The sequence below is a fragment of the Neopelma chrysocephalum genome, unplaced genomic scaffold (genome assembly GCF_003984885.1).
Source record: "Neopelma chrysocephalum unplaced genomic scaffold, ASM398488v2 Primary Assembly neopelma1_106b, whole genome shotgun sequence".
In the NCBI taxonomy this organism is placed as follows: Eukaryota; Metazoa; Chordata; class Aves; order Passeriformes; family Pipridae; genus Neopelma; species Neopelma chrysocephalum.
In genome coordinates this window covers 986,969-1,001,724 of record NW_020897771.1, presented here as the reverse complement: position 1 = coordinate 1,001,724, position 14,756 = coordinate 986,969, and positions in this window count along the sequence as shown.

The window sequence follows — 14,756 nt, the reverse complement described above, 5'->3', positions numbered from 1 at the left end:
AGTAAGCTAGGAAAAAAATTCATTATTCTATATCCAAATACATGTCCTGAATGGTTTCAGGTGTAGAAAATTATCCCCATGTGTTGGTATTACAAGACCATTATTGACTGGTCAATCAGAATTATTTAGGTTTTAAAGCCACTGCACAGGACCTGCTTCAGTGATGAAAGGAGAACATTGTAAAAGGTGTTCTGATCAGCCTTCAAAAACCCAAATTTTCCTTGCCTTTAGTAAAATCAGCAGCAGGTCCTGAAGAAAACAGGACCAGGCCTGATGGGGCTTTGAAACTGGATCAAGCAGGGAGGAAGTTTGTGCCAAGATGGGATGTGGACACGCAAGGTATGAGAGTCCCTTCACCCCATAACACATGGCCCTTATCTTCTGACACTTTTATCTGTTCATCTTGCTTCCTTCATTACAATATCAGTTCCCAGCTGATGAAGGGATTGATGCCTTCAGCCTCCATGTCCTCGTGTGTCCTAGTTCAGACTACAGAAAGCCTTGAAAAAGCACAGATTACTGGATTTTCACTTTCTTCAAGATAAGCATTTCCCTTAAATTTGCATTATTCCATGCTACAGGAGCTGTTCTGAAACACATTTCAAATACTTACAAATAATCAGATTAAATACTATTCAGACTGTCACAGATCTTGGAGCCAATTAGAGAAAAAGGTTTACAGAAATGCTGGTGACTTAGGGCAAATATTTTATATTTTAAAGAACACTATAACAGAAAGTTAGCTGGAAATGTTCTCTATCAAAAATGAATTTGTTTTAATCATTTCAAGAACAAGTGGCACATAATATGCACGTATTTAGCATTTATATCACTGATGCATTTATTTTAAAAAGTGAAGTATGAAGTATTTATTTTTAAATGTGCATAGGAATAAGGATAGACCTGTGATGTACTCAAAGATATATTATTATTTTTCTTTTATTCAACTGTCTAAAATAGTAGTGGGGTGGTGGCATAATTGGATAAAATATACGTACTACTGTCTTTAAAGTAAATATTGTATCATAGACAGAGAAATCAAGTATAAAAATAGATATTGTGCTATAATTTAGATGAAGAAATAAGTCACACTTGTCATACGTACTATTTGAACTCCTTTACAATAGTATCCACCATTATTGTAGCACAGTTCACACAGCATATAACTAATTTTAGCTGAGAACATTAGGAAGAACTATGATTTTCTAAGCCTAGAGGTTTTTAATGAAATCATTTAACTTGAAGGGTTTGAGAACAGAATGTATTTTGGAGGATTAAAGTGAAGCAATAATAATATCACGCTGATGATTACTTTCAGGGAGTCTAAATATTTCATCACTGCTAATTCCCACACAATATCACCCATTGCCTTTAAATCAATGGTCTACATTTCACTATGCAAGAAATGAAAAACAGAGAAACAACTTGGGGTTTTCTTCAGCTCGCCTGACCTGTAATTCAGGTGAAGCTCTTTACCATGTATCTGCTCTCAACAGTCACTACACACCAGCCTCCAGCTCTTCTTACCTCATATTCTGCTACCAAGATTGCTCAGCACCTTTATTTTGGTGCAAAAGGCATGAAATCTTAATCCTGGTGAAGCAGAGAGCAAAACCTGGAATCTGTAGACTCTCACCAAAGATGCAGCCTCTGTTTATGCCTTTTACTTTTGTGTATTAGTCCTCTGAGCAGTGAAAATCCACTTGGAGAGCAAAGAGTGTTGCCAGATGCTTTGTTTGTTTTGGTAGGGTGTCTGCAGCACAATGAGAAGGACTGCAGCTCATCACCAGATTAAAAAATTTCCAAAACACAGTTATATTCAGTCTCTTTAAATTAAGTAGGTACACATCCCCATTTCCTTAGGGAAATGCACTTCAAAGGAGGTCTCTCTGCAGTGGGAAGAGAAGGGTAATTTCTAAGGCACAGAAGAAGGAAAAGAGGGAATAAAAACTGCCACCTAAGCTTCAAACTTAATTTTCCTGTAGAACAGTTTGCTATCAGGTTTGTTGAATCCCAAGTTCTGCTTATGAGCAATAGGATTGACTGTGGGATAAAAAATTCTGGGCTTGTGGGATGATTTGAAAACAGGCACAATGCCAGCACCTCCTTCTGCTGGAAGAAGATAGGGAGTGAAATAACTGTTTAAATTCATGTAGGAACTCTGTACTGGACCTGAGAAGTGAACTTCATTTTCCTGAATCCTTATCCAAAGCCCACTTAGCAACCAACCCATTTTTAAAAAAATTAACAGTAGTTTTACTGAAATATGGTAATGATAATGCCCAAATGTGATCTGTGTTTCTGAGAAGGTACAATCTAAAAAGACCTAGAATAGAAAGAGATACAGGCACAGAGAGATACTAAAGGTCACACATTACGTGAATTAGGTCCTCTGAGTACTGCTACCCTACTATCCTTTTTCCTGCAGCTTTTGCTGCACTTCTGGGATTCCTTTGAGAATCACGACATGGAAACTCCCATGGACCAGCACTTTGAGACAAGCATAAGAATCTTGAGTAGTCCGCGTACAAAAAGAGCCAGGTTTCTTACAGTTTCATTCTGAATACTGATCATATTTTGCAGCCACTTCATATAAATCTGATCACTTTAATTCAGACTAATTATGCTGTAATGCAACTCCTTCCCATGCACTATTTCCTGAAACCTGGGTGTTTTTTCAAAGCACAGCATATCTTATGTGATAGAACTCGTGAAAACTTCTAACTAGATTTTAATGCTCTTGATTAGAGGTTTTACAACTGGTTGGTCAAGCCCATAGTTTGCCTTGAAATGTTCCTGGGCTCTCAAGAGCAACTCCTAATTATCAACTGCTGTTAATAACATCCAGAAACATCTTTGGCCAGAGTGATGCAGGAGGTCCTCCTGTGGTGTGGTGGAGCTCCACAATGAGGGTAAAATTCACCTACAGAGACAGCAAAGCTTCTTTCCAAGTCACTCCATCTCCTGATGATTTCCAAAGGAGCTGGTGACCATCCTAAATGTCATAACCTTTCAAACAAAGTTCAGGGAACATGTCCTGGATGCTGATCTTTCTCTGATTTGCATGCATAGCTCTGTGTGCCTTTTATACACGTGTTGGTGAGTGCATTATAAACCACACACTGTACACACTTCTCCCACTGGGAAGATGAGAGAGCAAGCCCATGGCAGATGTTAGTCCTGTTGCTCAAACACTGATGAAGGGCACTGAGACAAAGCGGTAGTAAATGGGGTATAGAAATCCTGGAAAAGATGTATTTCTACATCAGAGTCCACGGCACGATGAATCCCGCTGCTGCCACTGACTCACACTCCCAGGCAGGAGCTCTCCAGTTGGAAAATGAGAAAGAAGAGACCTCAGAAGGAAATGTCAGGGTAGTCATTTTCTCATAGGACTCTTTTTTTTTTGTTTTTTTGTTTTTTTGGTTTTTTTTGGCAGCTGGAGATAGTGACTCTGCAACAACATCTTGAAGTTTTGAAGGGGGATCCCTCCAGAACGGAAACGTCCTCAGAAGGACCATTTCCCTGATTGTGTTCAAGCCTGTGGGAAACTATTACCCTATGACGAGTTCTTCTGAACGAGATAGGGTTTATATTTGTTCTTAAATTGTGCTTTTATTTTTGGCAACTCCCCCACTGTGACTTTGACATCTCAGAAACAAGACCCTTCAAATTCTCAGAAGCCAGAAATGCCGCTGACAGAACTAATTCAGAACTGTCTTCATCAGCTCTACTGGCCTGATAACTTTCCATTCAGTTATTCCCTTCTCTGCTAATTCTGGAACAGTTGTTGTGCACATTAAAAAAAAAAAAAAAATTAAGACCATCTTGCTGGACATTTATAATCCAAATCAAGAGAAGCAAAGAAAAGAGCTCTCTGCTTAACCTGACTATATTTCTGGTTCATGAAGTGTGGATTTTGCATAATGAGACTTAGAAACAGGTGCTGAAAACCTCGGGAAACAGCCCAAATTTTGGGGTATAATTCTGAATGTATGTTGAGAGCTTTGGGGTACCTTAGTTTTGCATCTAGACTTTACTCCACTAAATTTCAATCATAATTCATCTCAGCTGTGACTGTAATGGCTCATGTGGTGTTGAGCTGCTTCTTAGAGGGTTTTTCCCCTTCCCCTGCAGACCTTGCAATCTCAAGGAAATCTTCTGAGATCTGAGAATGAGACTGGATCCATTTCTAATTGCACACCCCAATGAGAAAGAACAGATTTGCCAGTTTTCCCAATGCCTCCAGGGACATTTCTTCATCTCATTAACCCCTGGAACTTTATTAATGTGAAGTGTACTCCTCTAATAGCCCATTCTGCTGATTATGTGCAATGTAAGGACAAACTCCAGATCAATATTTTCATTTTACTGGTTGTTCAGATTTGGCAGTCATGGTGAATGGTAAAATCTGCTGCTAATTGAGGGAGAGATTCCACACACAGAGAGAAGCTGACACCTTTCCAGACACTCAAAGCAGAAGCACAGTCTAATATTTTGTCCTTTACTTGACCTGTAAGTCTTCCAGTTTTCACATAAGGGAGAGAATTCGGTGACTCCTGGTGTTACACTTCCCACCAGGCTCTTTAGTTGCAGTGAGAAACAACTGCTGGAAAAGTTGATATAAAGAGAGTAATTCAGGTTTTGCACCTGAATTCAAATATTCCTACTGTGCTCTGTGTTAGAATTTGGCAAGGGTGGGATTAGCTCCTTTACTGAGCATCACTACATCAAATATTACACTTCAGTGACCATTATTTTCAGAAACAAAACCAAAAAATCTTTCTGAAATTAAACCAAACCACTCTTCAATGCTTGCATTCAGCTCAGAGCTAAGATTTCAAATTTATACCAATAGACAGGTAATCTGGAGGTTTATGTTATGTTTTCTCATGCCTATGAGTAGGCAAGAACAATTAAAGCAAGTTAAAATCATTGAACTCTCCTTTCTGTTGTAACTGAACTTGGAAAAACAGTGCTGAATTTTGAGTTTTCAAAAAGTTAAAGACTATTTCTTTTTCGTTTTTAAAGTTGTTGGTATTTTTCATAACAATCTTGAATTACTTGCCTGGTAGTGTCAGGCACTTACAGAGCCAGGTAATGTCAAGTATTAAAAATCTTTTGGCAGACTTGATCCCATACCCAAAACAAACTGTATGAGTTTTAAGGGAAGAGAGAGTCTTTTGCTTGGTCAGAGCGTGCCAGAATGTCTCTTCTCTATTTCAGGGTGATCCCAGATCATCAGTGAGGGAAAAGAGAGGGTGTAAATTCCAGTGCCTTAGTGGGGGGGTCTGAAAATTGTGAATTTTCTCCTTTCACAGTGTATTTGTACAGGTAGGGTTGCTCCCTTTTTTGTCTTGTAAAAATCCAGTGATTATCATGCTGGTGGGTTTTTACAGCACCTCTGCTCTCAGCAGATCATACTCTGCCTTGAAGGAATCTTGGATCAGCAGAGTCTAATCGGGCAAATTCTCTCTCCCTCCATCTTCCACATTTTTTTTGTTTTCCACTTGTACATTTGAAACATTTATGATGTGCCCATATAAAGACATTCATCCCTATTTTTCGGTAAGTTAGCACCTCTTGAAACCAGACTTGCCACCCAAACTCATGGGCAAGCATTGACATGTGTCTTGTGAGATCAACTTCTTCCTCTTGAATAAATGCCATCAGTGTGTGGGGAAGTTATGTGATGATTCATGTCTGAAAACTGTAGACCAGGACAATGCTTTTAAAAGCTGCATCTAAGTTTAGGCTTAGATTGCAACAGATAACTAACCTGGAAAATGGGATGCAGAGCAATGTAAAAATCCTTACACAGGCTAGACTTCCAGTCACTCAATATTGCGCAATCTAAGATAAATAGAAATTTTGGTTATGAAGCTTAAAAAAACCCTCAGGATGGAATGCTTGTTGAACATAATACTGTCTAATTTCTACTTTGTCAGCTGTAAAATTCATCTCCTCATTAAAAAAAAAAAAAAGTTTAAATAAGCCAAAGTTTATGAAACATATGTTTGCATTTAAAACTGTTTTGCTGTTCGCTTTGAGATGACTTTGGAGACATGGCCTGTGTTATAATACCACTTCCATTAAACATTGGAGGCTCAGCTTTTTTCCAAAAAAATTCACACAAACATTCTGCTCTTAATCCAAACAGAGGGGTTATGAACTGAACCTTCAAACAGAAACTCTCAGTATTTGGCTTCTCAGCTCAGTAGCACCAATATGGGATGCCAACCAGCATGCAGTGTAATTAATAATTGTTGTAAAAAAAAAAAGGTCCTTAAGGCAGAATACCCAGTGCATATAGCTTGTCTGCTTTTTTAACCAAATAAGGGAATAGGGCATTTCACTGTTTATAATAGCACCATGAAATACGATGTTTCAAACTGTTAAAGAAAACACATTTAAACTTTTCCTGCCCATTTCCAAGTTTCTTCGACTTCTAAAGGAAAAAAATAAAAATAAATAAATAACAAAACTGGCTACAACTCTCTGGCAGATTTATAGGAACCTCCTTTTTTCACTTTTCAAAGCACTTTAACAAAGCTCCAGAGATGAACAACATATCACCCAAGTTCTGGCAGTTATGCAAAGGATTGTACACACAGTTCCCAAAGAGTAAACATGCAAAAATCAAATCCAGGGAATGACAGAAAGCGGAACTAATTAAAGACACCAAAGCAAAAGAGATCATTTTCTAAGACAAACATGTCAATATTTATCACATAAGTGAAGTTGGTGCCCTAGTGAGTCTGGTGGTGTTTATAAACATACATCTGGCACAATAACCTGTTGGTAATTGCAAAATGAATGCAAATAAAATATGTATAAATACTTAAGCCCTGCACTAGGCAACTCTTAAATTATTGCTTTAGCCTCTTATCAAAGCTTAAACATCATATTGTCTGACAGCATCCTAAAGTTCTGTAAGGACCAAACATTTGCTACTGTTCCCACTTACATTATAATTTTTTTACTTAAATAGAGTTGCTTTTGGTTACAGCAGTGCAAGGAGACAGTTCAGAGCATGAAGTCCCCATTCCACATCTTTCTTTCCTTTGTTTTTATCACCCTGCAAGCCCAGTAGCTGTTTATCAGAGCTCCCTTGGGCTCTCCTGCTTGTGATGCCATTCCTATCCGGTGCTGATTACCCCTTCATCTTGCTGGAGGTTTTCTTGGCATCAGACCCAGGCCAAGGCAGATGAAAAGACATCCTCAGGATTTTAGTCCCTGCTACTAGTCTGCCTTGTGCTCTGAACAGAAAGCTTAAATCAGTGGGTTTTCACTCCCCAGAAACAAGGGCAACGAAGTGCATTTAGAGGGAAAGGATGTCTTCCTCAGTCCTGACAAAAATCACCAGAGCTACTGTAATTTTTAAAGCTTTGCAACACTCAAGGTGATGCTGGTGTGGTTCTGCCACATGAGGTTTTTCTCATCAGCTGAGTGTTTGGTGTTCAATGACAGCAAAGCTACACTCTCCCAGAATGCTCAAACTACTGCAAGCACCTCCCTTTCTTCACAGCCAGGTTCTCTGAAGGCAAGGAGTGCATGTTTATTAGTGCTTTGTTTTGTTTCTGCCGTGATGTGGCACTGAAACAGAGTCACTTGAAGAGAAGGCAGCTATTGCAGGTCACTGGAAAAGCACTTCTGTGCTCTAGTGCCAAATACAGAGGGCAGAAAGTGGGGAGAAGAGATGAATGGATGAATGTGTTACACGAGCTCTGAGCATTTCAGTAGCCAGGCCAGTTATCCTTTTCTGATTCCCTGGTGTATTTTATTATCTAGTATGGCTGAGGTTTCTAACTGCTTCTGAGTTTTGCATGTGTCAAAAGCATTCAGGAAACACTAATTCCTTGTAAAGCACAGCTCTAGAGCTGATCAATAAAATTCAGCTCTGCAGACTGAAATTCCTTTTCCCCCTCAATGCAAATAGAGTATTACAAAACCAAGGGGAAACTGCAGCAAACCTGCACAGTAAAGAAAAGTTAAAAAAGAGCACTATGGCTCAAAAGCTTTACCTTAGAGTTTGAGTTTTTGGCTTTGGAAAAGTTAAGGTAGTATTTCTTTCTATTTTTTGATTGTCTTGGGTGGAAATTTGACTGCAACAGCAAGAAAGCCAGGTTGTATTCATCATTTGACTTTATTTCTATTTGGTTGGTTAGGAAGAGAATTTCCTGTCTGCAGGAAAGTTCTGTGCTTTGGAAAGAACACTTTATTTCAGGTGGATTGAAACATTATATGCCGGAGTTGACATAGTGAATGAAATAAAGTTCAGGAAGTTTTCATTGCTGCCTGAAAGGAAATTTTATCAGACCTGACATCCCTGATGTTAGAAGTTCCAGTATTTCAGAATATATTCCAGAAGGGGCATTTTCTAACTTTTCTGTGACTGATTCCAGTTCAGGCTCTTTATAAGTAGCTCTTTGCCCTTTTCAGAGCTGCCTCCTGCTCTGCACCACCACCAGCACGTGTGTTGTCATTCTGAGATGGTTTGAGGAACTGGTTCAACTGAAAACAAAACAAACCAAAACTTCCCTTTTATTTTTCTTGTCCCTACCCAGCCAAGTTACCTGAGTAGTTTCTTATAGGTTTGCACAGCCATAGTTGAGGGGAAGGAGCGAGTGCAGCAATAAAAGGCCCAGGATGAGGGATGGATTAAGCCAGTGTTGCCACCAAAAGTTGTTCATGTGGGACCACAATCACTGTATCATTTCATTATCATGTAAGGACTACCTTGTTTCCTCAAATCACCTCCTCCAAACCCCCACAGAGCTGATTCATATGTCTGAGGAAGATGTATGAAGTACCACGGGTGGATAAGAAGCAGATGTTTGATGTGAATGTTAAAAATTCCAGGACAGCTTTTGCAATGACAGAGACTGCTCTGGTGTCCTTGGCCAGCTTCCCTGTATTGTGTGTTGTTTGGATACACTGCAGAGATGGATGCTGCAGTCATGTTTAATGTAAGGCACCTATCAAAGGCACCTCAGAAGCCCAGGCCACACGTGAAATATCCATAGATAAAAGAGGGAAAGATCATAAACGAAAGGAAGGCAGAAAGAACAAAATGTATTTATCTAAAGGAGAAAGAGGAGGCAATCCTGAACACAACTGCAGGAATAATGACTCCTGGAAAGTAAACAAAACACGGGGGCGTCAGTGCACATCGATCAGTGCAGACCTGAACAAAAGCATCAGGTGATGATGCTCAGTTGGCATTTGTAGTGAACAAGCTGGTTGTTGAATGTCAGACAGGAACAGCTCTGCTTGGAGTGATGTTGTGCACAACAGCACAAGCAACACTCGAGCTTTTGCAAGTGCAGGAATTAACGGTGCTAAAAACACACACACAAAAATGCTTGTTTGATAAACACCATTGGAGATGTGGCCTAATGCAAGTAAAAACCTCTACTATTTTTGGAATTAAGTAAAAAGAGAGAAAAATTTGGATCAGCCAACAGTTGGACACTCCTAAACGAACCTGCTCCTCACCTCCACTCCACCCCACCGTCTATTTAAGATTAAGTGATTGGACAAAAAGCCTCTCTCACACACCTACACGCTTTCTCAAGTCAGAGATTTCCCTGATTTCAAGGACTCGTAAGTGCAGTGGGAGCACTGAGGGTAAGGTTGGAAAAGCCAGGCTTTGGTCTCAAGTTTGCAGAAGTGATGTGGTTTTTTTCCTCCTAACTGGGCCTGTTGTCAGTAATGGACAAGGTAAACATTTACGCGTGAGAAATAAAGCACAGACAAATTAGCTGAGTCACATTCACAAGCAAGGTGGTTAATGGTGTGAAAAGGAATCACATCTCTTCTGTGTTTTATCCACAAACCCATTTTTAAGTCATGGGATACTTCTGAGTTTGTGATGAATTTAAAGAATACATTACACCTTCAACACACATATATATATTTACAAAGGCAAAAGAGTTTTCTCACTCTGGAAACCACTTATAAACAGTTCTACCTACATTAAATAGGTAAGAAATAAGAAAAAGTATTTTAATGGCTGCAAGCAACTGTATTTTCATGTCCACAAATTGGAGCAAAGAAACTTAGCAGCTGTGATCACACACCAGTCAAAGGTTATACCTGCAAGCAATTAGTGCAGAGGGACTTTTAATCCAACAGTGTCCTGGTCTCTCCAGCCTCCACAGAGACCTTCTGCCTTTTTTTGGGCCACAACCACCTCTGTCTTTGTTGTGGGACAGATGAATTGATAGTAGAGGTTATCCCACGGACAAGTTTCAGTATCTGAGACCCACATGTGGCAGACAGACAAACACAACAGGGAGCAGGCAGTTCAAAACCCAGATGAACAGAGAGAATGGGAAAAGCAATTCTGTGCAGGTCCAAACATAGTCAGTTATCAGGAAAATCTCAGCCATGAGATCTGTGTCATTGTAGAACCATTTTCCCAAGCAGAATAACAGAAGGCTTGAAACCTTCATACTTGGATCATCATCTCATGAATGGTATAATTGACCTGTGTATGGTATGACTACATTGCAAAGACATTTTAACTCTCTACGGGGCTGTGCAGGGCTCAGCTGTGATTTTAAATGAAAGAAAACAGTGTAACACTTGGAAAAAAATTTATTTCCTCCTTGTGGTTGTTACCTGCTGACTTAAGGATCCTACCTAAACAAGCTCTCAGTTAGGGAGCCCCCATGAGACCCCATGTTGACCTGGAAAGTGTTAATGTCTTTGAAAACTCCTTTCACCAGTGTTTGTTTAGGCTGGGAAGAGGGAAGGGCTAGGTGGAGAGTTACCTTGAGAATTAGAAGAACATAAAAAAAAATCCAGCAGGAATGAGGGTGCACCTAAGAAAGCAGGAAACACCTCAGGAGGAAACCTTCAGCATCTGAAGTCAAAAGAGGAGGAAAAAAGGGAAAGTCAGGAAAAGTTAAAAAGAAAAATACCCTGTCAAAACCATTCACTGAAGCCCCAGAGGTGCCTTTGCTTTCATTCACTGCACTGAAACATCGTGTTCCTTTGAATGCAGCTCTCTTTTATGAGCAGCAGTGGGAAAATGAATAGCAGCCGATGTTTCACACACGTAACCTTCCAACCTGACACGGGGCCTTGCAACGGGGCTAGAAAAGCACAGCAGCAACTCAGCAGTGACAAAGGTGCTCAAGCAGTGCTCAGATGGCCTTTCCCTCACACCACAGCTCTGCTCTGGGGATTTTCATGGGCTTGGGTCTTGTGCTCACTCTCTGCACTGGGATAAATTTCACTATTCTGCTTGTTTGTATGTGCAGATGCCCATATTTCAATAGGTGGGATCACACCACATGAAGAACTTTCATATCTTAATTTATATCCCAAGACTTCCTTTTTAGTCAACTTTATTGTGGAAATGCAAAGAAATTGAGAACGGACTGGAAATTTGAGTAACACAAACATAGCTGATACTTCTATAGTAAAACGAACAAACAAACAAAAAACTAATGGTCCTTTGTCTCAACTTTGCATTTTGGGGGGTATTTGGTATTTTTTTTGCTTCAAAGCTGGATTCCTCCTTTACAAAACCAAGAAAACAGGATTCCACCTTCCTAGGGAAGCATCTGGGGTGGGAAATAATCTAAATTCTACCATGTAAAAGAAATGAGGCAGCATAAGATGCGCATGGCAGGGATTGCTTTCCCAGTCATTTCAGATGCAGGAGTGATAAAACATTGCATTGCTTTCCTTTATTTCCAAAATCCATCTCATTTCAGAAGGTTATCAAGAGTCATAACAGGGTTTTTTTCTGATTTATTGTATGTGAACGGTTTCTATCTTGCTCCACTGGCTTGTTGGTGCCCCCTCGTGTTTAAAAGAACATGATAAAGATCAGTTGTGTTCATAGAGAAGAACTTAAATAACCATACCTAAGAAAGGTGGGAAAATTAGGGCAGAGGGGGAAAAAAAAGATTCTTAAAAGCTTTTTTTCAGAGTTTAAAACAGAGTTTTAGCTTGTAATTTTTCAGGAGTGTTTTTACATTATTCCAGATGTTCCTAAAGCCACTGATAAATTACAGGCACTTGTAAGTTTATAATAAGTGTCTTTTTTTAAAGTATTTTAAAAACATTCAAAAGGAACACTGTGATTTCTTCTTTTTATTCTTTTTCGGGTTTAACATTCCCATGCATATAATCAATAATTAAATAATACTCTCTGTGTTCTGATGGTAAAAGGTAGCTGTGGACTTGTTTTCAGCCACCTTTATCTCCAGGTGTGTGAGTTGTTGGGTGTGCAGGTTGTACATGAGAAAAAGGAGTTGGAGCAGAATCAGCCTCTGGAACTTCTCTTAATTGTGTCACTGGTCCCTTTCAGACCTTGTGCCAAGTACCTCACCTCATAGCTCTTGATATCCTCATCCTCAGTACATGTGGAATATTCCCATGGGAATTCAACCTGCTGTTAAGGTAAAAGAACTGCGTAGAAAAAAATTGTATATATATATATATATATATATTTATATATATATATGAAGTCTTGTCTTTTTAGCATTGGAAAAGCTGATAAAATAGACCAAATAAAAGTTACATATGTGGTCACTAATGACCAGATCTCCCCCTTATTCTTGTGCAGCAATGCAGGATGGGGAAAAAAAAAGCCAAAAACCCTGGTTTTCAGTTCCAGGATGAACACAGATGGATTTGGGTCAGTACCATATTGGCAAGTAAACATTTTGCTGTGGTCCTGGAAGAAAACTGTGTCCATCAAGTTGGCTGTGACTCAGGATCATGGGAGGAACCCTGTCAGCAACCCAGCAGCTGAGAAGGACTGCCAGACTATGGCAGCATGTTATGGGATGACCAGACATGGGCTGGGTGGGTGGCAACCATCCCAGCCAAAAAAAAACAGAACCCAACAAATTTTAAGAGCTCTCGAAGGTCCAGTGTTTTGAGACCAAGAGCTGATTTGGAAACTGCCAGAACCATCAGAAATTTGTGTGAATGTATCTAATTCCCACTTTGACCTACATAAACGATTCGCACAGAACTTCCTAAAACCACTCAAGTTCAGTTTTCCTCTGTGCTGTGATTCGAGTTCTCCTGAAAAACAGCTCCCCTCTGAAAAAAAAAACCAAACTCCTTCATGTGGTACCTCTTGGATCACAGTCCTGATAAAAATAGGTGTGGAACACGCTTTCCTCTTTCCTTGAGGACAGACGTGTGTTTGACAGTCTGGAGGGCGAGCTGCAAAAAAATTCTCCAATGACAGACCAACTCCTGAGTGGTGCAACTAAAAAGATTTATTAAGTTTAGGGGGAGAAGGTGGCACTAGAGCTGAAGAGAAGGCCTGCATGTCACACCTACCCCTGACACGAGCTAATCAGAGAAGTTTGACTTTGGCTTAGTCACGGTGAATAAGACTCCGGGAGTGCACAAACTTTTTTTATCGAATCTTTTTATCCCTCCTTGTCCAGCCCTCCTCTCTTATCTAAACCTAGCCCATGGCTACAGGCTTTTGAGTCACCTTGAGTTTGTCATCCCTTCCACCTTCCCACCCTGATTTTCACCTGCTTCGAAGAAAGCAGAGACCTGTGGGAACACACAGGACCCAGTGTCAGCCACTTGCTTTTAAAACACCAGTGTGTGTGCTCTGTGCTGCAAGTGAGGCGTATTTATGGCTCATTTGTGTACAATAACAAATGGCATGGCTCTGTTAATCTTAATTACCCATCTGGGTATAGACAGGCCAGTTATATTCACAGATATAACGCAGGGAAGTATGTGGTGTTCAATCCCACCAGGAAACAATCACCGCCGTGTTATTTCATTTATATAGATTCAAAACACAATGTAAAAATGTCCACATTCTTTCTTGGATCCATTTGGTGTTCAAAGACATGCACATGGAGGATACAATCATCCCTGACTACCAAGACCAGGACTCATCTGCTGCAGGTGATGCTCTGTCCTGCTAAGATCTGTATACCCTGTCTCAGAGGGATGACTGCATATTAAAACATCCTTCTTCAAATTCTTCTGTATTTCTTTGTTTTTGTACCTGCCCTCCAGAAACACAGTTTGAGGCTGAAAAAGTGATCACTACTTTAACCAAGCTCACCATTCTCAGTTTCTCAGGTAGGTCACTGGTATTCATGTCTTAGAAAATGCTGGTGAATCTCTCTGAACCTGCTGTTGACTCAGCCCTGGACTGGGTTCTCAGCCCATTGTTCTCTTGTTTCTAGGGAGTTTTCACAGAGATCCCAACTGAATTCGTGATTCATGTGTTTAAATCACAAACACCTTGGAGATAAATTGTGGATATTTAACAAAAAAAAAAAACTAACCCAAACAACCAAACACACAAAAAACCCCCGGTAACCACCAGTTGTAACACAATATATGAACGTATAGAATCTAAACCTACAATTGAGTGATAGTCTCATGTGCAACTTCATTGGGAATGTCTCATGTCCATGGAAAGGCCTCATAATATTTGTAGGTAATTGCTGTATAGACCATTTTAGAGCACTGTAAGAATTAAATTCTTAATTCTTAATAAACAAAAATAAAAAGCAGACCCATGAGCATGTGGAATATTATCCAAATATTAGTGCAACAGGTTCTTTGCTGTTTATACCACAAATGGTACTGTTACTACTTCAGGTCTTCACTCGTTTACAGAAGTCCAAATTTTCTACTTTTTGGGAAGTGTTGTTGTAAAATAACGGTCTGAAATTGTCAGCTGCCACTGCAAAAAATGCCCTTGTGACAGGATCACACACCCCAGAGGTGGCAGAACCTGG